Source organism: Notechis scutatus, chromosome 4, assembly GCF_049901735.1.
Source record: "Notechis scutatus isolate UNSWTSFEM ecotype Mainland chromosome 4, rNotScu1.2, whole genome shotgun sequence".
Lineage (NCBI taxonomy): Eukaryota > Metazoa > Chordata > Lepidosauria > Squamata > Elapidae > Notechis > Notechis scutatus.
Genome location: NC_142012.1, coordinates 133,139,654 through 133,162,178, shown reverse-complemented (window position 1 = coordinate 133,162,178; position 22,525 = coordinate 133,139,654). Strand labels below are relative to the sequence as shown.

General features: G+C 40.6%; 1 protein-coding gene and 1 long non-coding RNA gene across 13 annotated transcripts in view; one reads left to right on the top strand and one right to left on the bottom strand.

Moving 5' to 3' along the window:
- LOC148130920 (uncharacterized) overlaps positions 1-20,282 on the bottom strand; it is a 90,141-nt gene extending 69,859 nt beyond the window's left edge. The window contains exon 1 of the long non-coding RNA XR_015749468.1: positions 20,165-20,282. This is a non-coding gene — a long non-coding RNA (uncharacterized LOC148130920). The remainder of the gene's footprint in view (positions 1-20,164) is intronic.
- Positions 20,283-20,338: 56 nt separating this feature from the next.
- Positions 20,339-22,525, top strand: part of NMNAT3 (nicotinamide nucleotide adenylyltransferase 3) — a 34,568-nt gene continuing 32,381 nt past the window's right edge. For 4 of the 12 annotated variants that reach the window (XM_087964995.1, XM_026663999.2, XM_087965003.1 and 1 more), the window contains exon 1: positions 20,429-20,520. The gene's annotated coding sequence lies outside the window, so the exon portion shown is untranslated. Of the gene's footprint in view, positions 20,977-22,525 lie in introns of all 12 variants that reach the window. The other 8 variants (XM_026664046.2, XM_087964999.1, XM_087964997.1 and 5 more) reach the window with 7 other exon arrangements.

Below are 22,525 nucleotides of genomic sequence, written 5' to 3'. Positions count from 1 at the left end.
GTAGATTCTCTTTATTAAGTGATGCAAAACAATATGGCAAGGTTACTCTGATGACAGCTTTATCGTATCATCCATCAAGCTGTCTTAGGAGTTGAAAACATTTTATAGCCAACACATTCCAAGTTTGTACACCATATTAAACCATCTTTCATTTAACCAATGTTTATTATCTCTGCAATAACATTTGAATTATATGCAGTTCTGAGATATAACAATGGTTTACCAACCATAATTGCTGTATTCCTACAAATGACAATATGCAAGCCAAAACTAAAGAAATAAAAGGGATGGAAATATAACCCATTCACTGAAACCACCATACCAATAAGTCACAAATTGTTAAACTTTGGCATAAGTCTCGATGCTTAAGCCTAGAAATGTGCCTGACTTAAAACAGTTGTTTTGGAAAGTTATAGAAGGGACACATGATAGATTTCAAGGACAGGTGTTTATTTTAAATTGTTAAAGTTAAAATGAGGAACTGCTTGTATGTTATATTCACATTAACAGGCAATTTTATTAGCACTGTTCAATCATTAATTATCCAGAATTGTTATGCCTGCACATTCCTCCGCCCAAAATACAGAGTACCCATTTTAGCATACATAATGTTGCAATGGTAAAAGCCTTTGGAACAGGTTGTGTTGCTAATTGGAATCAATTAGGATAGCATTGGAGCATGGAGCCCAATCCTACTAAAAAGATTTCAGCAGCTACTCTTAGATTAGCCACTTCAAAGACAAGTGCTGGCTTCTCAGGAACATCATTCAGCACTCAGGAAATCATTATTCCTGTGAAAAGTCACAACATTTAATGATCCTCAGGGTCTAGTAAATTATGTAAACCAAATCAGTCTAGGCAAACATATTTGAAGATACCAGTTTAACCTGAGGAAATAATCCAGTTTGAAGAAATGTACGATAAAATAATCTTGATGGAATTATCTTTGCTAATCTTTTGTTTCTACATTTGTACTTAACTTGAATTAAGGAAACCTTATTATAGCTACAATATATATCTCCAATAATCTTTAAACCCCCTTCAAAAAAGTTGATATTTTCTGTTTTGTGTTAATGTATTTCCTTATGCTGGAAGTATAAATTAGACAGGATAGGAGAGAAAAGAGAAAACATTTCTTGACTAATTCAGTTGATTGGCTGACAGTGTAGAAAATATAGTTAAAATTCTGAAGTATTTCTGTATTCATAAATCTCACAGAAGTTCAAGAAAACTTCTAAGCAGGATCACAGTAAATGCTGAGCTTCTGGCAAGGCTGCTGATCTTTGGTATTCTTCAGAGAGACTGTGTAATTGGCAGTTCTGCTTGTAATTTGTAGTTTTCTTCTGTTCTGAAGCAGAGATATTCCATGCCCTAAACCCAAAAACATATACTCAGTTTCTCGTTAGTTTATTATATTTTCTATTTTGCAAATCTCCATCAACTATCTTAAATAAATGACCAGTATACTTCCAATAAGCACAGTGACAATATTCAATTGTAATGAACAAAACAATTAAATTTTAAAGGCATAACAATAACCTAAACAGAAAAAAAATCATACCAACTATGCCCAAATTTTGATCATGGTTTCATAATGGGATTATTCTTGAAGATCAGCTTTTTAAAGTTATTTGATGGGTAGGGTATTTCAGTGGTGAAAATTTTATATTGAATAAGTGGAATTTACAGTGGCTAACTAGTTACTACCAGGAAATGCCTTTGTTAGTTACTGGTCTTTGACACAAAATCTGACAGTGTAACAGGCACATGGATTTTGGAGTGTATAAATTTTTAGATTGTAACCAAGTCTCCAATTCTTTTCTTTGGATGCACATTCAAATGGCATGTGCTATAAAAAAAAAAAAACACTCATCCCAAAGCATTCTGATTGCACAACTCCTGACAAATCTTTTCTTCTTCTTTTTGCAATTAAAAATATAAAATTCTAGCATGGTGACGAATCAAATTACCAAAGAGATAAAGCTTAATGCCTTCCTTACAGACATGTCAGCTTTTTGTGAACCAATTTCAAGCAGACCAATGGACTTGTTCTAATGAGGGATTTTGTTTTACATGTTTATAGCAATGAAAGTGTAAAATGTTTATATATAATGTGAATTTGATGAGTTGTGATTCCAATTGTACTTTATGGTTACTGCACTATGAACGATACCTAGAAATTTGGATTTTATAAATGAACTAATCGATGCAATAAAACTAGTTACATTTTATTACACTAAATTAAAATGATTGCTACAAAGAAATAAAATTCCAATAATTACTATAATTTTGTTATAGCTGATATTACTTTTTAAAGGGAACTGGTTTCCACCTACTCATTACTTTTATAAAGAAAAACCATTATAAAGAAATAAACATTTTTGCACGGCCATATTTCTTGAATGTGACATGGGAGACTCCAAATGGAAGTCATGCATTTTTCTGGGGTTTGGCCTAGGGCTATGTATAAAAGAAACAAAGTAATCAGCTAAATGAGTTGGAGAATAAGTTATCATAAGCAGAAATGTCTGTGGTAAGTAAGCTGGTGGCAACGTAAGGAAAATAAAGTCACAAGCCACTCCAACATCATTTTTGTGACTTTGTACCCAATATTAAAAGGGTATTACTTTCAATGAAGCAGCAGAAGCTTACAATTGCAGTTGCTCTTAAGAATCCAAATTAAATTGTGGGTACCTGTCCAAATTTGCTTTTTAAAAAAAAATATGGAAAAAATACTTTCTCTAGCAAATTGATTAATCTCATTCTGCGGGATGAGTGTAAAAGGAAAAGAGGAAGTCCATTAGCCAAACTTTAGAAGATTTTCAGCATCATTAAATTAAGAAAGGAAAACGCATTTGAATATATATATATATAGTTTAGTTTAAATGTAATATAGTAAAACATTAGTGTATGTATTTTGACTTCCAAAGGCAGTTTACATCATCAGTGAATTTGATGAATAAACAAGTTTAGTGCAGACAATGCACAGGCTGGAACCTATAGAATTCAGCAACTGTAGTTCTTTCCTGTTCTTGGAGTGTTTCCCTATTTGTAAATCACTGGAAGAAAAGTGTGTGGGTGATGTGAATATTAACTGCTGGGAATCTTATTACAGTACTGTGAAAATCAGAGCTAACTTGGTGTAGTAGTGGCTAAAATAGCAGATTAGAAACCGGGACATTGTGATTTGTAGTTTTCCTTTAGGCATGAAAACTGGCTAGGTGATTTTGGGACAGGCGTTTTTGTTTTGTATTTTTCCTCAGCACAACTGGTTGCAGATAATAGAAGATGGAGGCATTATGCACAGAACCTGCAGTTATAAAAGGTTATTATAAAAATAAAAATAATAGACCTGGCATGGCTCAGAGCAGGAAAATTGAAGAGACAGAAGCGCTAATTCTGGCGGCACAAGATCAAGACTTAAGAACAAATGCATTCAAAGCCAGTACTGACAAACAGCAATTGCAAATGCCTCCTCTGCAAAGAATCTGAAATTAGTGAGCTGCTGAAAGAAGGTTGCACAGACTGCCTACAAAGAAAGGAATGACAAAGTAACAACAATTGTGTACTGAAGTATCTGCAAGAAATATCATTTGCCTGCTGGCAAGAACAGGTGGGACTAGAAAATAGATAAAGTAATAGAAAAATGAAGAAATAAATACTTTGTCACTTTATAATTCAAGCAGATAGACACTGCCATATAATTCCCCAAACTTAACAACTGTTAATAAAAAAAGACAAAAATGTCGGTATAATGGATGTGGGAGTAACAGTAGAGTAGAGAAAGAATTGGAAAAAATCACAAAATAAAAAGTCCTGCAAATAGAAGAAGAATGATTGTGGCAAAAGAAAGCAAAAATAATACCAGTAGTAAAAGGTGTCTTGGGTGCAATCCTAAAATGGGCGTTGGTACCTACCTGATACGCCCGTTCTCGTCGAGCTGTGTAGAGCATCCAGATAGTGGGAGGTGCTCCAGTCTTCACTCTAACAGGCTGAGCTATAATTGAGGAACGCTCCTCCTCCTCCACGTGACTCCTCCATGCGTTCCCCCAGTTTTACGAAGACGAGAAGACAACAGCTATCCTCTCATGTCAACTATATTACAAGACTCAACTCTGAACTATATACATCATTGGCCGAAACAGGACTCCCCCCCCCCAGACGGACCAATTAGGGTGGGGCTGGATGCTCTACGCAGCTCGACAAGAACGGGCGTATCAGGTAGGTACCAATGCCCATTCTCCGTGGAGCTGCTGCGAGCATCCAGATAGTGGGACATACCAAAGCCTGGCTTGTCCTATGGGAGGGACTCCATCTGGTCCGGAATCACCTCTGGATCCTTTGCCACCTGTTGAAGGACTCGCCTGCCAAAGGAAGCCTCAGCTGAGGCGTAAACATCGATTTTATAGTGGCGTATGAATGGAGATGGAGACGCCCAGGTAGCTGCTCGACATATGTCCTGAATTGACGCCTGAGTAGCCCAGGCAGCCGAGGTGGCCGCACTCCTTGTAGAGTGAGCGGTAATGCCACTAGGGACAGGAAGAGCCTGTGCCATATAGGCCTTGAATATAGTAGCCCTAATCCAGCGGCCAACAGTAGACGGGGAAACCTTGCAGCCCAGCGTCTTTGGCTGAAAAGACAGGAATAAGGATTCTGATTTTCTGATTGATTGAGTACGGTAGATGTAAATATGAAGAGCCCTTCGCACATCAAGAGTGTGCCACTGCCTTTCCCTTTCTCGAGAAGGCTTGGGGCAAAAATTAGGTAGGATCAATTCCTGGGATCTGTGAAAGGCCGAGTTGATTTTAGGCATAAAGGCGGGATCTGGTCTCAGGACCACCCGATCAGCGTGGAAGACACATAAGTCCTTTCTCACGGATAGAGCTGCTATTTCAGATATCCTTCTTGCTGATGTTATCGCCACCAGGAACACCACTTTGAGCGTGAGGAACTGAAGTGGCGCCTCCCTGAGAGGTTCGAAGGGAGGTTTCGTTAATGCCATAAGAACTTTATTAAGATCCCAGGTAGGATACCTGTGAATCACCGGAGGGCGTAGATTGGAAGCCCCTCTAAGGAAAGACCTTATGCGAGGGTGGTGGGAGAGTGAGCCAGAAGAGCTACTAGAGATCACCGTTGCCAGGGCTGCGACCTGCCTTCTCAGAGTGTTGGGGGAGAGACCCCTATCTAACCCGGCCTGTAGGAAGGCTAGGAGTTGGGCGATTGAAGGCAAGAGCGGATCCATGGACGACTTACGGCACCACTGACAAAAGATATTCCAGGTTGCATCATAAATGCGAGTAGTCGAAGGCCGCCTTGCTGCCAAGATGGTATTGATGACCTGGGCCGACAAACCCTCATCTTTTAATCTTTCCCGCTCAACCTCCAGATGGCTAGCTGAAGCCACTGAGGGTCTGGATGTTGAAGAGGACCCTGGGACAAAGAGATCCTGTCGAGGGGGATCCTCCACGGTGGGGCCACTGATAGATTGCGAAGGTCCGCAAACCACGGTCTCCTGGGCCAAAACGGGGCTATCAGGAGGACCTCCGCCTGTTCAAGGATCAATTTCTGAATCACCCTGGGTATCAGCGGGAGGGGTGGGAAGGCGTATAGAAGCCCGGTGGGCCAGGGGCAGTGCAGGGCATCGTGGTTCTCTGCGCCGTCGGCAGGATAACGAAGAAGAACCTCGGTGTCCGGGCGTTGAGAGGAGATGCGAACAGGTCCACCACGGGCTGACCGAATCTCACTGCTGCCTCCCTGAACAAGGAGGGGTGAAGGCGCCATTCTGATTGGTCCAGCTTGGCCCTGCTTAGCCAGTCTGCTTGGACGTTCGAGACCCCTGAGATGTGCTCCGCCCTGATAGATAAGAGATGTCTTTCTGCCCATCGACAGATTCGCTCAGCCTCCCTCATGAGACGGATGGAATGAGTGCCCCCTTGACGGTTGATGTGGGCCTTGGTGGTAGTGTTGTCTGTTAAAACCAGAATGTGACGGCCTCGTACCTGAGGGAGGAAGGCACATAGAGCCAGATATACTGCATGCAGCTCCAGCCAGTTGATGCTGCAACGTCGTTCGGTTGCTGACCAAGTTCCCTGGGCTGAAATCGACTGCATGTGGGCTCCCCATCCATAAAGGCTGGCGTCTGTCGTGAGAGTGACCCTCTGGGGCTCCTTGAAGAGATGACCTCGGTTGGTAGATGGTCTTGTCCACCAGAGAAGCGAGGGAACCTGGGGGGAACCCTGAGACCTGAGTTGCTCTTTCCGGAACATTGGTAAAGTAGGAGGAACCACTGCAGGGATCTGGAATGTAAACATGCCCAGGGAATAATTGATATACAGGAGACCAACTTTCCAAGCAACTTGGATAGGTTTAGTAACGAAGCCCTTTTATTTTGCCTGATTGTCTTGATAGCTTTTTGTATACTGGTGAACCTCTCTTGGGAGAGGAATACCCTCCCTTGAACCGAATCAATTACAGCTCCTAGATGCGCTATACGGGTGGAAGGATTAAGCTGGCTCTTTTCCCAGTTAACGAGTAATCCGTGAGCCTGAAGCACTGAGAGGGTAGTCTTAGTGTCACTCTCAGCCTGATGTCGGGTAGGAGACAGAATAAGAATATCATCAAGGTAGCAGTGAATGCGAATAGGGAAGTGTCTGAGGTGCGCCGCCAGGGCCGCCAACACCTTGGTAAAGGTCCTCGGGGCCGAGACAAGACCGAAAGGAAGGGCTACGTACTGGAAATGTTGATTGTTATAGCAAAATCTCAGATACTTGGAATACGAGGGGTGAATGGGTACATGGAGATAAGCCTCAGAGAGATCGATGGAAGTGAGCCAGTCTCCCTTCCTAGTACCCTGTAAGATTGACTGAAGTGTGTGCATTTTGAATTTGTGATGAACAACATAGCGATTGAGCCTCTTTAGATCTAAAATGGGTCTCCAACCCCCAGAATGCTTCGGGACCAAAAAGAGGAGGGAATAGAACCCCCCTCCCCGCTGTGACAAAGGTACGGGCTGGATGACCTTGATATTGGAAAGATGAGTGATAGCGGCTGCCATGAGAGCCCGCTTAGTCAGGTCCCTGGAAAGGGGAGAAACCATAAAGTGCTCCGGAGGAGCCGACTGAAACTGAAGAGGGAGACCAAACCTTACAGTGTCCCTAACCCAGGAATCAGACGTGGATAAGTCCCACTGGTCGGCAAAGTACTTAAGGCGACCGCCAATGGGATAAGAAGTTGAAGGGCTACCTGGGATGGCGGGGAGCTTTATTCCCAGCGCCCTGGAAGGGTCTCTTGTAGGAGCCTCCCCTTCTATTTCTATCCCCCGAGTCGCTCCGGTCCTGATAGGTCGACCGGAACATCGGGGAGCCCTGATACCTGGGGGTGAAGGCCGGTGGAAAGGAAGATCGAAAGGAGCCCCTCCGAAAGGACTGAGACCCTCTAGACTCTTGTCTTCGAAAAAGAGATGGAAGGAACTTCTTCTTATTCCGGCTCTCCATCAGCAACGGCTCAAGTGCTGGGCCAAACAATTTTCCCCCTGACAAAGGAGCTGAGGCTAATTTGGCTTTGTTCTTGACATCGGCCTGCCAGTGCCGAAGCCATAGTAACCTACGTGCAGAAATGTGCGAGGAGATGGCCCTAGTGGAAAATTTTATGGAATGAAAAGTGGCATCAGCCGCGAACTCTGCTGCGGCCATTAGTTTCGCAATGTCCTGATGTGCCCTAGTGTTTGAAGGGGGGACATGCTGTTTTAACTGCCTGAGCCACCTGATAGAAGCTCGGGTGAAGAATGATGCGGCTATGGCCGACCGGATGGCCCAAGCATCCGACTGGTGCGCTCGCCGTAGAGCCATCTCAGCTCGCTTATCCTCCGGCTTCAGCGCTTCTAAAGCATCGGTGGGGTTGGATGAGGATGCTAGCCTCACTATTGGATCATCTACCTGTTTAGCATGTTAGAAAACTCCGAGTCGAGATTGAACAACCTCTTGTCTTGACTGGAGGGAGCAGGAGGGGGACCCGCAGAGGCCCATTGTCTAGCGACCAAATCGGAAAAAATTGGGGGAGTTGGAATGACCTCGGTTTCGATGACCGGCTGTCTGAAAACTGAGTCTTCTGGTCCCCCCGGGATCGCCGGTGATGGTTCAGAAGGAGCCTGGGAAGTCAGGCCCGAGACATTCTTTGCCTTGAATAACAAGGACTTAAACAAATGAGGCTTAAATAAGCCTACGAATACTGGCTGGTCAGGGGAAATGCCCTCGTCCTCGGACATCTCCCCTTCCATGGGGTCTACCTCGAAGAATGGTTCTGAATACTGGATCGACCCCCTGTCTGAACTTTCCTCTTCCCCGAAGGGTTCAAACCCCATTTCTTCCTCTTCCTGGCTCACTTCCCCTTCCGGGAAGGGGACTTCCAGCGTGGGAAGGTACCTGACCGAGATGTGAAGCCGGCCTGGAGATCGATCGTCCGGACATCGATTCGGCTTCGGGAGCCATTGATTGGGTACCTGGTCTGGCCAACTGCTGGATACCCTCTGCTATCCCTTGTCTGATGGCCAGTTGCATCCACTCTCTAATGCTGTCCGGGATAATGGTCGAGGGCGGGTCTTCTGGACATAGGCCCGCTGCAGTTGGTATGAAAGTCGCCTCTGGCATGCGAGAAGTCTGGCTACGTGCAGGTGAGCATCTGGAAAGAGAAGGTTGACCTGAAAGGGGGGGGTTGAGTAGAAACAGAGGGCAGGGCAGGATGTGCAGAATGCGAGTCTTTAGATCGTTTGTCAAACTCCTTCTCCAAGGCCTTATGACGCCTTAAGGCATCCATTTGAGAGGCTTTGGAGGAGTCCTTGTCCCTTTTGCGCAGATAGTGCGTCTTAGACTTTGCCTTCAAAGAAGAGCCACTAGGATTGCCTTCTGCCATGACACCAGAAAGATTTTTGACAATAAGGAGAAAAAGGCGGTTGCCACGCCTGGGAGTTCGACCTACAGCGTAGGCCGGCTTTCCTATAGTTGGGCCGCATCCCCCTTTTGGATAATTTTTTTTTATTTTCTATTTTATTTATGTATTTATTTATTTTTTATTTATTTATTTATTTTTATTTTTGTGAGTGGGCGGGGCCCAAAAAAATTCCAATCAACAGAATAAAACCAAAAAGTACCTTCAACTTATCTTGGTAAGAAAAATAAAAATAAATTTGGAGTTAATAAAACTAAATAACCAATCCACCAAATGAACGCAGAGGCCAGTAAAAAGGAAAAAAATACGGATTAGAAAAATTAACCAAGGTCAAAAAAAGGTGGGCCTCCTGAGGCAGCCTCCCAACAAAAATGGGAAGTGAGTGCCTGAGTCTCTGGGCGAGCTGCGGGCAAGAAAGAAAGCCAACAAGAATAACAATGCACAAGGGTAACTGGGCACTGAACCACTCTACCCTCCAAAACAGGATCCACGTGGCCTGTCGGTCCCGCTATGGCCTGTAGCAGCCTCGCAGCCCGATCGGAAAGATAACGGAATTCAAAATGGTGGCCTGCCACGTGGCGCCCTCAAAATGGCCGCCAGCTCCAGCGCGACAAACCCAGAGACACCCAAACCCTCTGAAATTCACCAACGGCTGGAAAAGGAGGCAGAAAGAGCAATGAGAGTTGAGAGAAGAAGCTCCCTTCTTCTAGCGTTCTGGGGGGAAGGCGCAACGCAGCGCTATCAACAGCGCGATCTCAAGCCGCTTTACAGCTGTAGTGCGGCTAGGAAAAAAACAGCAGAGGAAGAGGAGGAGGGGGGGCAAAGGGCTCCAAACCCCCTATTTCCCCCCTTAAGGAGCGAAAAAGCTCTTAAATTAAAATTGGGACGAAAACTAAAAGCGCAGGGGACAAGGAGAAAGGAGTGATCAAACCTGAATTGCAGAAAAAGGCGAAAGGAACCTGGATCGGCCAAGGAATAACGAACAAGCTGCCTGTCTCTAGCGAGGCTGAGCTAAAACTGGGGGAACGCATGGAGGAGTCACGTGGAGGAGGAGGAGCGTTCCTCAATTATAGCTCAGCCTGTTAGAGTGAAGACTGGAGCACCTCCCACTATCTGGATGCTCGCAGCAGCTCCACGGAGAATATCCGGAGCACTACTTGAACACGATCAGCATTGACAAAATCATCACCAGTTACTTGCAAAAGGCAATTAAGCTTTATCTGTAACAGCTAAAATATTGCAAGTTTGCAACAATATATTTAATACCATCAAACAACATCTCATTTCAAATCCTTGAGAATGACTCTGTAGGTAGATTAAAAATGCAAATCCAGTCTAAATCCTTGAGAATAACTCTGTAGGTAGATTAAAAATGCAAATCCAGTCTAACCATCCAATTATGTGATCAATAATATTAAAAATATACACCAACCATAGGTTCATCAGTTTTTTCTTTGTCCTACATAAATCAACCAATAAAGCCTCGGAAAAAATATTAAATAACATATTATGTCTATGCCAAGATCAGAATCATGATAGCCATGGGTATTCCGTGTGACACTCTGTGGAAATAAAAATTGGATTTGAAAGAATGAAGATAGGAAGAGTATTGATCATTGTGAAGTTTGGTGTTAGAGAAAACTCCAAATGGACAGCCGAGACAACTAACAAATTGAACAAATCAAAACAGTTACCACTTGAGGCACAAATGACTAGGCTCAAATTACCCTGCTTCAGACACATTATGTAGAAAACTAGCTCTCTAGTGAAACTCTTCTACTGTGAAAATGGAAGGATAGAAAAGAAGAGGACAACCAGCAGCAAGTAGATGCACTCAGTTACAGTAGCAATGAGTGCATTGCTCATTGGAAGAGCTGAAAGATCAGGTTAGAAACAGATCATCATGGAAAAATTTATTAATAGTAGACAAAACTTCATGGCATGTAATAATAATCATCATACTCTGATATAATATACAATATTAATATTATATAGTAGCTGTGCTTCCAGAATTAATGCAGCCATAGATTTCGTTGTCAGTGCAATAATTGCTGTATTTCTCCCTATGACTATTGAGTGAATTGACTGCTACAATAGAATGGCTAGGATTTTTTTAAAAAAAACTGATCTTAAACTTAATAGTCCTTGCTTCTTTGGCTTTTCTTCCATTAAGGTACTTACCACTTCATGTCTCTTGTGTAAGTCTCTTTGCCTCCACTCTGATGCCTATTGGCATGAGCAAACATATTGACATGTGAAATTTGCTTTGGTTTAGCTCTTTAGGTTAACCCTGTCACTTACAGCTTTATGTGCAAGCCATGCCAAGTCATCATGTTTTGTTCCGCAGACTGTGGCTTAACACAAAGAATTTACCCTATGAAACCACTCACAGTGTAATGACAAAATGTGTATATCTAGATTTTATTAAAAACAAAAGAAAATGCCATCAAGTTGTGGCTGCTGAACATTTCTTGGAAGAAGAAAGCATCTAATTAAAAACATGTTCAGGCAATTATTTCTAAATCTTGAAGAAACAGAGGCTAGATGTATTCCACCTTCATAAAATGGTAGATACTGCCATGGCCCAGCTGTAACTATAAGTCGTGTGAAGTCCAGCAGGGAGGCATACTCTGGGTCCAACCTTAAGGAAATCTGGGTGCCTGGAGGAAAGCCTTTTTTGCTGTGGTGCCTGCCCTGTGGAACATCATTCCCTCAGAGATTAGGGTTGCCCTGACCCTACTGGTTTTTCATATGAACTTTAAAAAAACACTAATTTTGTGGCAGAGCCTGTGGCCCAGGCTATCTAGTTGAGTCTGTATGTTGCTTACATTGACTGTGATCTTGTTTTCATCTTGTCTCCTGGTAATTATTTATTTGTTATTGATTTTATTATCTTATCTTGCTTTAATTGTAGCCTGGAGTCATACATTTGAGATGGGTGACCATATAAATGGAACAAATAAATAAATCATCTTACAAAAGCATCTTTTAAAAGTGTGAATAGCATAAAAGACACAGAGGTAATGCTAACCTTTTTAAAAAAGAAATCCAATGAAATATACTCTAATATCCAAAATCAATAGAAAAATAATATTTGCATTGGAACCCTGATTCTATACTCCAATAATGGTGTATTTTACTGTCTTAACATATAAAATGCTAACAAAAATCTGAAGTTGATATAAATAAAATTTCCCATAGCAATAAAGTATCATTGATATTCTTTATTTTCCAAACATTTTTAAAAAGTCCTATTGCACATGATTCATTGGAAAACCATTTGTTTGGCTTTGTAAATATTGCTTTTTTCCTTCCCTCATAAATCCTATTCTCAGTCTTTTATTATTATTTATTATCTCATTTTTCATTGTATTATATTGGTTGCATATGATAAACACTTCTATTTAAACTTTGAATATTTAATAAATTGAAGACCTGTTAACATTGTCTGAGTCTAGAAAGGATTTTAAAGAGTAAGCACAAGTTTCTATATTGGTAGAATTTGAAATCTTGTTCTGTGTTTGTTTGTTTAGAGCAAATTAAAGCAATCTTCCAACAACACCATTTGTTCTACATAAACAAATCAGCATAAGTTATCAGAAAAATGCCATCATTTAGAAAAAGATCACCGTATATTTATCCTAACTGAAAAAGTAGTGAAATTACATTGATTAGCTTGTTTTCAAACCAATATTATCTGAACTGTTACGTGAACAATTTCAGTGTGACTTTATTTCTGTTTAAAATAAGGTTTAGGTTTAAAGATTTTATAAAAGATTAACACTCATTTACATCTGCATTATATTAATTCATTTTGTTTCACAAAACTTTCTAAGTTTGAATTAGTTTTTAAAGCAACAACCATCACAGAGGTAGTGCTAACTGACTTAATTGTAGGGTTTATTGTTGATTTAGAGACTTATATGTGGTTTCTTCATTTCTTTTCTGAAAATTTCTATTTATGTTTTCCCAAACCATGACGATTTTAAGTAGTGTCTGTGATTAATCACATTAACAACAGAATTGTAATAAAGTATTCAGACACTTCCCTTCAAAAAGTAGTAAAACTCTGAAATTAAGTGGCATCTAAATAGAAATGAACTTATTAAAAGAAAAAAGAATATTTATATGCCAACTGGGAAGCTATTTTTTTCTAAGATGTCATTAAACCACCCCTTTGTGTTTTTTAATTGTGGATTAACAAAATTAAAATTGATGTTATGTCTCCTGCTGTTCACAGAGGGACAGAAAATATATGGCTTTCAACAAAGGCAAGGAGCCCATGAAGTTAATAGCTAAACTTTAATTGATTTCTATGGTCTTGGATTTCAAGAGCATTGCTTCCATTTTGTCTTTCTGCCTATCAACAGCCCTGGCAAAGATAGCAAAGAGCACAATCAAAAGATTTTTTTCAGTACTATTAGAATATAGCTACTGTTAAATAATAAGTTAGTAAGATGAGAATATACCACAGAATAACTGGTAATATCCAGAAAATGTTAATATTGGAAAGACTTCATCTAGTTGGTTTACCTTTTCTTTCTTTTTATAGAAAGCGAAGTAGGGTGGTTTGAGGATCTTACCTGTAGTGGAATACAGACTTGGATAGGCTACCACTTCTTCTGGGGCTAGTGGGAGGGTTTCAGTGGTGGGGTGAAAGTTCCACAGGTAGATATTTTTGTTGAAAGAACAGCCCATGGGGAGAGGGGGGGAGGGAGGTTGGAGTTAGTGGTTAGGTCCTTGTGAGACAGTAACAGTTGGTATGGGATGGCCATCTTCATTGGGATAAGGATATTTTGCTAGTAAAGTTCCTAGGATTTGTTGAAGCCATGATTCCACATGGACAAGGTCTTGAGCATCACTTTTCCCCATTTAATGAGAATCCCTTTGACTTTTAATAAAATGGATGCTATATCAATTATCTTCTCACAATTACCAGTTGGGTTCCATGGCTCTTCTAACATGTACAAGAACTTTTTTTGGTGGGGGGAGGTGTTTTCCATGAAATTGTTACTGTCTTATTGGAGGACAGGGAGCTTCCAGTAAGAGGTAGTAAGAGGCTGTTGTTGTCCCAACATTCCATTCCTGAGGAAGGCATCTTTGGGACTAATGTTGTCAGAAAGCTATTGATCACACTTGATCTTTCCATTTTAGGAAAGATTGTTAAGTTAGTGGTGGTGGATTAACCTTGCAGCACCCAGAGAAAGTAGATTATCTGGATCCTTTCAGTCAGGACTTTGGTCAGGAGACAGCATTGGTTGTTCTTTTAGATGATTTATGTCATGTCCCGAATGGGGACATGCGCATTTCATTGTCATATTAGAAGCTTTTGACACCATCAACCACGGTATCACTGGGCCGACCTGCAAAGACTGGGATAATAGATGTTATTTCCCAATGATTTCACTCCTTCCTTAATGGGCAGTTCCAGTCGGTGTTGATGGGAGAAAAGAAGTGAGCTCAGTGACTCCTGATATGAAGGGTGCTACAGGAGTAGGTGCTCTTTTTTCTGTTTCTGAACATCCATACAAAGCTACTAAGACAGGTCATCCAATGGTTTAGTGTTTGCTATCATCTATATGTTAATAATGCTCATTGCTATTCCAGGCCATGACTGAGGTGCTGCTGCTGCCCTTTCCAGATATCTGGAGGCTGTTGTGGTGTGATTGCGAGATAACAAATTGAAGTCGAACCATGGCAAGACAAAGCTGCTGTTGATGTGTGGGCATCCTCTGTTGCTAGGCAGGCAGTACCCATTAGGGGAAAAGTTTGCAACTTGGGAGTGCTTCTGAACCCATGGCTCATATTGCAACACAGATACCCATGTCTATCTTCATAGCTGGTGCACCAGTTGTGGAGTTACCTAAGGAAGGAGGACTTTCTTAGGTTGGACTAATGCCCTCTTCGTGGGCTATCCTTGAAGAGTTTGGGGCTAGCCTTAAGGAGCATACAGAAACTACAGCTGGTCTAAAATACAGTGGTCAGCATCCTTTCAGGCTGGTTAGACTAATGCCCTCTTCTTGGGCTATACTCAAAGAGTTTAGGGTTAGACTAATGCCCTCTTCTTGGGCTATGTTCAAAGAGTTTAGGGTTAGACTAATGCCCTCTTCATGGGCTATGCTTGAAGAGTTTGGGGCTAGCCTTAAGGAGCATACAGAAACTACAGCTGGTCTAAAATGCAGTGATCAACATCCTTTCAGGCTCCCAGCATGGAGAACTTATTGCACCAGTTTTGCAGACCCTACATTCTGGCTCCAGTTTAAGGTAATAAAAAGCTCTTTTCCCATGAGCATTATCCTGTCAACTTCTTCCAGATTAATAACACAGGAAGGAGCCATAGTGGTGCAGTGGTTAGAATGTAGTATTCCAGGCTAACTCACCACTCATTCCAGGAGTTTGACTCTGAGTGGCTCAAGGTTGACTCAGCCTTCCATCCTTCCATGGTCGGTAAAACGAGGAACCAGATTGTTGGGGTCAATAAGCATACAATCATGCCTACCGTCCCTGTCCTATTGTCCCCAATTATTAGTTCCTATTTCTTATATTTAAATTTATCTTTATTCTTGTTTCTGTTGTATTGTAAGCTTTTGACAAATAAATAAATACAAATACAAAATATGCTGACTCTGTAAACTGCTTAAAGAGGGCTGTAAAGCACGGTATATAAGACTATTGCTATTTCTAAAGACAACCAGATGAACTAATATTACTTTATTCTAAGGCTACATTAACAGAATTTTTCAAGTCTGAAAGTAAAAATCTCTCACTGTCATTTTGAAAGCGTGCTCAATTAGGGTGGGCATTTCCTAAATTTCTTTTTCTACCTATTAAGCCACTGGGGGCTCTTCTTTCTTGTCTAATCATTTTCTGGGCAGCATTTTCAAGGTGATTCCCACAAACTATTCCATGACCTGACTGTTTAGATCTAACAGGGAGAAACAGCTGTAAATTTCATATTTTCAGGAGATTTCATGGGCTGAGGCAAGAAGACATTGAAGAGATCAGAGTGGCCCCCTCCTTTTGGCCTTTTAGAAATTTTTAAAATATAATTGCTTAGAAGAGCTTTCCCCTAATGTGAATGTTGCCATCTTTATTTCTATTTAGGTTATTTATAATTTAGATTGTATGGTTTTTATTTTTATTCTGTTTGTACTGGCTTTATTCCTGCCATGGATATTTCAATCTGTATCTCTTCAGAGAAAGCTACCAAGTCTTTTTGGATTGCAGCAACATAAAAGTATATTCCATAAATAAATAATAAATAAATAAATAAAACTGAAGCCAATCACCCAGGTTCCCTTCCTATCATTTTAGGAGATTTCAATCAAGCAAATTTAAGGAAAGAGCTCCCAAAATATTTCCAGCGTGTACATTGTCTCACCAGAGGCAAAAATACTTTAGACCACTGCTACACAACAGTAAAAGAAGTTTATAGGTCTTTACCACGAGCAGCTGTGGGACACTCTGACCACTGCATGATTCACCTTGTACCTGCCTACAGACAAAGACTTAAAACCATGAAACCAACAATTAAATCAGTGAAGACTTGGTCAGATGAGGCAAAGCTGAAACTCCAGGCCTGCCTTGATTGCACCGATTGGAATGTTTTTGAAGATGCCTCTACACATCTAGATGAGTTCACAGATACTGTAACATCATATGTCAGCTTCTGTGAAGATTTATGTGTACCAACAAGGAACCTGCAAATATATAGTAACAATAAACCTTGGTTCACAGATAAACTTAAGCAGCTACGTCGTTCCAAAGAGGAAGCCTACAGAAAAGGTGACAGAATGCTATGCAACCAGGCCAGAAACATATTAACAAGAGAAATCAGAGCAGCAAAAAGAAGCTACTCTGAAAAGTTAAGGAATCAGTTCTCAACAAATGAACCAGCAAACATGTGGAAAACTCTTAAAAACATCACTGGCTTCAGCAAATCTCCTTCCCAGGCAGAAGGAAATCAACAACTAGCAGATGACCTGAATGTTTGAAAAAAAACTACAGCCACCTATCTCAAACACACCAACCCACATCTCAAACACACCAACAACAGCCAAGCCTCCTACAACTGGCCCCAATCCATTGGGTTCACAACCTCTGGTGATCACAGAAAAAGAAGTGCAAGATCTATTTCATGGACAAAAGCCAGGAAAAGCACCAGGGCCAGACAAAATAACTCCTTCTTGCTTAAAAGTCTGTGCTGACCAATTGGCCCCTATCTTCACCCGAATCTTCAATAGATCACTAGAGATGCACTATGTTTCTTCCTGTTTCAAATGCTCTACCATCATCCCAGTGCCAAAGAAGCCCTCCATCAAGGAACTGAATGACTACAGACCAATTGCTCTAACATCTGTAGTTTTGAAAATCTTTGAAAGGCTTGTGCTGTCCCACCTGAAAACCATCATGGATCCGCTGTTAGATCCCATGCAGTTTGTATACCGAGCAAATAGACCGACAGATGATGCAGTTAGCATGGCTCTGCATTACATCCTACAATACTTTGAATCTCCAAATACCTACACAAGGGTCCTCTTTGTACACTTCAGTTCAGCATTCAATACCATCATTCCAGACACTCTTCTAAGTAAATTAAACCAACTAGCGGTACCTGAACACACTTGTAAGTGGATCATAAGCTTCCTAACAGACAGGAAGCAGCAGGTGAAGCTAGGCGGAATCACATCCAATACCTGTACAATCAGCACAAGGGTCCCCCAAGACTATGTGCTTCCTCCACTTCTCTTCTCCCTATATACCAATAACTACATCTCAAATGATCCATCTGTTAAAATACTGAAGTTTGCTGATGACACAACAGTGATTGGTCTCATTCAAGACAACTATGAATCTGCATACAGACAGGAGGTTATGCAACTTGCCTCGTGGTGTAACCGGAACAATCTGGAACTGAACACACTCAAAACTGTAGAAATGGTGGTAGACTTTAGAAGAAACCCTCCCATACTACCACCTCTTACAATACTAGACAACACAGTATCAACAGTAGAGACCTTCAAATTTCTAGGTTCTACTATATCATATTAACATCAAAAATGTTATCAAAAAACACAACAAAGAATGTTCTTTCTGTGCCAACTCAGAAAGCTCAAACTGCCCAAGGAGTTGCTGATACAGTTCTACAGAGGAATTGTTGAGTCTATCATCTGCACTTCTATAACCATCTGGTTTGGTTCTGCAACCCAACAAGACAGACACAGACTTCAGAGGATAATTAGGACTGTAGAAAAAACAATTACTGCCCACCTGCCTTCAATCGAGGAACCGGATACTGCACGAGTCAAACAGAGGGCTGTGAAAATATTTACAGACCCCTCACATCCTGGACATAAACTGTTTCAACTCCTTCCCTCAAAACGATGCTATAGAGCACTGCACGCCAGAACAACTAGACAGAAGAACAGTTTTTCCCCAAAAGCCATCACTCTGCTAAACAAATAATTCCCTCAACACTATTCAACTATTACAAAGTCTGCACTACTATTACTGTTAATCTTCTCATTACTCCTTATCACCCATCCCCTTCCACTTGTGATTGTAGGACTGTAACTTTGTTGCTTGTATCCTTATGATTTATATTGACTGTTTCCTAGTATGATTTGATTGCTGATTGTACCGATTGTATCATTAAGTGTTGTACGTTATGTTTCTTGATTCTTAATGAATGTATCTTTTCTTTTATGTATACTGAGAGTATTTACACCAAGACAAATTCCTTGTGTGTCCAATCACACTTGACCAATAAAGTATTCTAGTCTAGTCTAGTCTAGTCTAGTCTAGTCTAGTCTAGTCTAGTCTAGTCTAGTCTAGTCTAGTCTAGTCTAGTCTAGTCTAGTCTCGTCTATTTAGTATTCAACTCAGGGTAGAAATCTAATACTTTAGCACCCCCAAGAGATGTCCATTCAGCCTCTGTTTAAATATTTTCAAAAAGGTGAGTCCACTGTTCCTGAGGCAACTTGTTCCATTTGAACATTTATTGTTAGAACATACTTCTTTATGTAGAATTGAAATCCTCTTCTTTGTAATTTAAGCCCATGGCTTCATAATAAACCTTTATCATTTTGGTTGTTCTTATTTGGCCACACTATAATTAGCCCATATCCTTCCTAAAATGTTGTGCACAAACTGTTGTAGACACAATATTCCAAGGATAGCCTAGATACTTTTTGCTGTACTGCTACTCCTGCTACTCATTTTGTTGGACAGGGTCTCCTGCTCAAATAGGCTCCTTCCAACTGTTTTATTTTGTATTCTGTATGTCCAGATTCGCTTTAATAAAAGGGAAAAATGTAAGCGGGGGGCTATAACTGTTAGTTGGATTCATGGTTGGCTGAATGGTCTTTAAAGAGATCCATTCAGCTTGGAGAAAAGTATCAGGGATATTGCTACAGGGCTTCTCCCAGGCTTCACATTGTTCAATATTTTATCCATAATTTGGATGAGAAGGTTGAGAAATTATTTATCAAATTGCAAATGATGCTAAACTGACTGAAGATCTAATGTTATTATGTTAAAGGAGATCTAGATAACCTTGAGCAATGAGCTGAAACGAATAGGATAGAATTTAACAAGGAGAAATGTAATGGTAGGAAAAATGAAAGTACAGGGAGGGAGAAACCTGATTGGGAAATAGTATGTGTGAAATTTAAACATGAACCAGCACTGTGTTGTAGTCATTAAAAAAAATCAAATTTACTTTGCCTTCATCAACAGGCACATAGAATTCAATCACAATACTTAATTCACTCCACTCTGCTGTTCATGACCCATTTGGAACACGCAGCTCTTGAGTATCCCAGTTTAAAAAGGGCAATAGGAAATTGGATAAAGATATTGAAGGAAATCAAAGAGCTGCTGAGTTGGTGCTCCTCAGTCATCCTGGAGTTATCAGAAAATTATATGTAAACAAACAAACAGAGGCATGACATTTACTGTCTGAACTATACCATACCTCTCTAGCTTTTGTTTCAGATCACTAAAGTAATCTGCTTTCCTTCCAAATTAATAGGTGGATAACATATTATATTTTAGCATTCCCCTTGGATGGTTTCATAATTATAGGCAAAGGGAAATCCTGGTTTAACAATGGTACAACCAAAGACAATGAAGCTTTATTATACTTGGACTGCGAGTGAGATGAAGAGAAAATTAGGGACACAAAGGTATGTATTGGTTTCATCCAGGATGTTGACCTTACCGTGCCAAGTCACGGATCTCCCATAGAATATTTGGGCTCAAAACTTCTCTCCTAACAAGTGCTCCTTTATATTTCTCTTGTGGGGAGAGGTGGGGCACGGAGTCCAGCGCAACCAGCGAGTACTACAGAATTCAAAAACTATTTTTGCACTACGCGCCGAACGCAGAAAGCAGAAGAGAGGAAGATATGTTAAGGTAGCCACGCGTAAAACTCAATTAAGTTTACGCTTGTTTACGTTCAAACTCCACCCCGCCTTGCCTGTCCGGGAGCAGCACCTCCCATCGAAGGGCAGAACTGTGAACAAGTTCGGGAAAGTAAAAGGACTCGGTGGAAGTTAGCGATATTGACTCTGGCTGGTAAGGGAGGACTAGGCGGTTCAAATCTTATGCCCCGTTTGGGCGATGCAGGGCGGTGGGGAGCCGAAGGGGGCGGGAGGTTTGTCGCAAGGAAGCTTCTGAAAGCGGGCTTGTGACCTCTGCGCTAAGTGAGCGGAGGCGATTACCGGAATGAGGAAGGGCTGTTCTTCAAAAGTGAAAATAAATCGTTCAGCTTCAGGGTCAATCCTTCTCGAAGCTGTCGGCCTTGGATTTCCACTTGACATTTTAAGGCTCTCCCACTAGGTCAGACGCAGCCTGAGAAAGTGCCAGACTGTCACTTTAGGCTAAAAAGAGAACTTTTAAAATGAGCAACTCGGCTGACTTCTGGGATGTCCTCGAGAGTAAGAGGCAATCTGAAGAAGAAACGCTTTCATAAAGGCAATGGGGCGAACGGCTGTTAAAAGGCCCCGGTATTTCAGTGGCCATAAGAAGCAGGTGAACTCTTTGTAATTAACAAATGGCTTTTCTTATCGGGATTAATGACTTCTGCAAAGGACCAGATTGGAAAAGAGAGGTGGCTTCAGATAAATTTGGAGCCTAGTCGATTCAAGCTGATAACACACGCTGTTTATTTTTAACTTTTTTAATTATATATTTTTGATATCTGTGCATACCAGATCTTATTGCAGGTTGTTAGTACCAATTTTTAGTACAAAATACAAAGTAAAGAGATACTATCATTCTTGCATTTGTTTAATATCTCAATGCCATCTGTGATGTTACCTAAGCAAGCGTCTAGATTGTTTTCCACATGTTTACATTTATAAGTCATTGAAATATTATCTGTTGAATTAATGTCATCCCTTCTGTGCAGCATATGTTACGTTTAGGATTTTCACTAAAATAAAACCAGGAGTGAATGAAATATAAACGTTTTATACAAATTATGAGTCTTAAAAATTTAGCTCTTTCTATTTTTAAGCCAGTGAAATTTTTATAGGATCTTGAGCTCTATAATTTATGTTTGCGCAGAATAAAATAGTTTGTAGGTGTAGTTTGATACTGTAGGAAAGAAGACACCTTAGTTCTTGAACCTAGTGATTCTAGTAAGACTGAAAATGAGTATTTCTGTTTAGAGGGTAAAAATATAGGCTAAAAAATGTTAGCCATATAACTGCTTGGAAAGTGGGAACAAATATTTAAATGCATAAAAATGATCTGGATCCTTTTCTGCATCATATAAAGCTATTTTAAAAAAGGGAAATTGAAAAGTATTTAGTACTTTAAAATATAATCTATAGTTACTGAAAATGCTTCTCTCCCTATCCATTTAATTGCTTCTCTTTATATCTGTCTATATCTGTCAGTCCTCCATGAAGAAATTGGATTTTTGACTTAATTTAATCTGACATAGAAATAGATCCACTGGCACTTATTTAGAATATTAGGACCATTCCGCTAGTGACTCTTATCTATTCTGCTTGCTAAACTGGTTTGCCATGAAGATAAAGGTGCATAAGGAATGTAAAATATTTCATGACAGAATTACCATATAATTATTGGTGGTAAGGAAAATATTGCTTCTACAGTACTAAATACTAACAATATCAGAATTTCTACCCTTCTTAGCTAAAAACTACAGTTCAATTGATCATAAGTCTTGCATTCTACATAGTATTATTGTTGTACATGCTGAAAAATCACTATCATTTTAACTTGCAAAGTAAGTGATTATAGTATGCATTATTTCTAAGCTATCTGGCTTCTTTTAACATACAGTGGGCTTTTATTTCATTCATTTTATACAATGACATTCTTGTCTGGTTCGCATGTTATATTTGCAGTACCAGAGATATGAAAAATAGTCCTTTTGTTTGGAGCACTAACTTGAACTGCTTTTCTTTTGGAGATGATCGAAAAGTACTGGAAGTGTCTGAAGATATGGCATCTCTTGAGCAAACAATAGAAAGCTTAGTGGAGCAGATCACAAAAAATTTCCAATTCATTTATTCAACAGTACCAAGAAAAATGTTGATTTCCCTGG